This window comes from Dipodomys spectabilis, unplaced genomic scaffold (assembly GCF_019054845.1).
Source record: "Dipodomys spectabilis isolate Male_0828 unplaced genomic scaffold, ASM1905484v1 ptg000148l, whole genome shotgun sequence".
NCBI lineage: Eukaryota > Metazoa > Chordata > Mammalia > Rodentia > Heteromyidae > Dipodomys > Dipodomys spectabilis.
This window is the reverse complement of record NW_024870825.1, coordinates 5,701,805-5,704,615: the sequence shown is the minus strand read 5'-3', so window position 1 is coordinate 5,704,615 and position 2,811 is coordinate 5,701,805. Positions and strand designations below refer to the sequence as shown.

At 38.1% G+C, this 2,811-nt stretch overlaps 1 non-coding gene across 1 annotated transcript; it reads right to left on the bottom strand.

Moving 5' to 3' along the window:
- Positions 1–1,374: 1,374 nt before the first annotated feature.
- Trnaa-ugc lies at positions 1,375–1,447 on the bottom strand. The gene has a single exon. It is a non-coding gene; the product is annotated as a tRNA-Ala (tRNA).
- Positions 1,448–2,811: the final 1,364 nt, after the last annotated feature.

Sequence of the window (2,811 nt, the reverse complement as noted above, 5' to 3'; positions counted from 1 at the left end):
GCTCTATGTGGAGTCTTTTGAGGAACCTCCATACTGCTTTCCATAGTGGTTGAACAAGTTTACACTCCCACCAACAATGCAGTAAAGTTCCCTTCTGTCCAATTCCCCTCCAGCATCTGTTGTTATTAGAGTTCTTGATTATAGCCATTCTAACTGGGGTGAGGTGGTATCTCAATGTTGATAGACACACAAAATTTTTTTTAATAGAGATCCGGAAACACAACAAATCAAAGAAAGGTTGAACAAATGGGATTGCATGAAGCTGCAGAGCTTCTGTATGACAAAGGACATAGGTAGTAAGATCAATAGAAAGCTCACGGATTAGGAGACTCTTCACCAGACATACAATGGACAAGGGTCTCATATCTAAAATTTGCTTGGAACTCAAAAAATTAAATCCTCCAACAACAAATTCTCAAAGAAACAACAGTCTGATAAATAAGTGGGCTAAAGACTTAAGGAGAAACTTCTCTGAAGAGGAAATAAGAATGACCACAGTTTCTTCTTCTTTTTTTTTAAATGGGAAAATACTGTACAGAGGGGTTACAATTACATGGGTAAGATAATGAGTACATTTCTTATCAAACATTGTAGCCTCCTCCTTTGTTTCTCCTTCCCATCCCTTCCCATCCTCCCCCGCCCCCACCCAATCCTCCCCGGGCCCCCCCCACAAAGTTGTAAAATTTGTTTTCGACAACGACTTGTACATCTCAGCAACAAAGAAATAATCTTATAAATGTGTTAGAAACAATCACATGAGAGAAAAAAAAACATTTGAATACATATCTTACGGTTCATTTCCCTAACATCACCTTATCTGACTGACCACAGTTTCTTGATCCATTCATCTACTGAGGGAGATCTGGGTTGGTTCTATATCTTAGCTATGGTAAATAATGCTGCAATAAATAGTTGTGCTGGTAGCTTTAGTGTGGTCTTGTTTGTGATCATTTGGGTAAATGTCCAAAAGTGGGATTGCTGGGTCATAGGGGAGCTCTATGTGGAGTCTTTTGAGGAACCTCCATACTAGTTTCCAATGTGGTTGAACAAGTTTACACTCCCACCAACAATGCAGGAAGGTCCCTTCTGTCCACATCCCCTCCAGCATCTATTGTTTTTAGAGTTCTTGATTATAGCCATTCTAACTGGGGTGAGGTGGTATCTCAATGTTGTTGTTGTTTTTATTGTGAAAATACTGTACAGAGGGGTTACAATTACATAAGCAAGATAATGAGTACATTTTTTTTTTCGGGGGTCCGGTCGTGGGACCTGAACTCTGGGCCTGGGCGCTGTCCCTCAGCAATTCTGCTCAAGGTTAGCACTCTACCACTTGAGCCACAGTGCTACTTCCGGCTTTTTTTCTTTTTGCTTATGTGCTGCTGGGAAATCGAACCCAGGGTCTCATGCATGCAAGGCAAGCGCTCTACCACTGAGCCACCTTCCCAGCGCCAATGAGTACATTTCTTATCAAGTATTGTAGCTTCCTCCTTTGTTTTCAATGTTGTTTTGATTTGCATTTCTTTTATGGCTAGAGAGGTTGAGCATTTCTTTATGTGTCTATTGGCCATCCTTCTTTCCTCTTCAGAGAAGTTTCTCTTTAAATCTTTAGCCCACTTATTTATTGGGCAGTTGTTTCTTTGAGGATTTGTTGTTGGGGTTTTAATTTTTTGAGTTCCAGGTATAGTAGGAAAAGTTTTTAGCTATTTAGAGTTTGATTGGAATGGGTCTCTGGAGGTAAAGTGTGTGTTGTGACCCTAGATCTTAGTTTGGTCAGAGACATAGTGGGACTACCTGTGAGAGCATCACCATCTTGGATTTCCACTTCCTGATAATTGCTTTTATTATTAGGTTCTAAGCTTTGTGAAGATTGGAGCAGCTTGTCTTGCTCATCTTTTTTCTTTCTTTCTTTGCTGTCAATACCTGGGCTTGAACTCAGGGTCTCACCTTCTCACTTGGCTTCTTCTACTCAACGCTGGTGTGCCATCATTTGAGCCCCACTCTGCTTTTTTGGTGGTTAATTGGAAATTAGACTCTTACAGAATTTTCTGGCTAGGTTGGCTTAGAACTATGATCTTCATATCTCAGCCTTCTGAGTTTCCAGGATTTACAGGTGTGAGCCACCATTGCTGGCTTTTGCTGGCTTTTATTGCTAAGAGTTGACAGCAATTTCTGAAACACCAAAAGTGGTACAAAGTAAGTGTTTGTTAAATAAATCAATAAATAAAGTGAATTATACAAAATTAGAAAGCTAGAACTAAAATGTCTGTGTTACTGGCTCAGTATCTTTCCTATTGTAGAAAGCACATGAGCTAGCAAACTGGAAATATTGATAAAGTTTTAAGAATTTATAACTATTTCCTTGCAAAAATACCCAGTTGAAATATAAGTAATACATTTTTATCATTTTATGCAAGAAGAAAGGTATAAAAATTCAACAATAATGTTGATTTCTTAAGAATATGAAATATGTTCACAACATAATGAAACACTTGTTAAAGAAAGAGCTATAATGATAAAGATTATAGGTATTTCTATGGTCTAATAATGCTTAGTTTTACCTTGAGTTTTTCAAAGAAAAGTTTGAATTCTTTCATTGTGTATTCAACATTAGGGAGCTATGTGACTTTTGGTTTTTGAAACCCTTCAAATCTCATGTCATAAAATCTTTTGTTGTTAAAGAGAGTCTTTCAAGGAAAGATGGCCTACTTGAACTCTAGCTATTGTAGGTCAGATTCCTTGGGAAGAAAATGTTGAGAGAAGTATGAAGAAAGTTTACTGGGGAGGTATTCTTAGATAAACAAGTATAAGAGC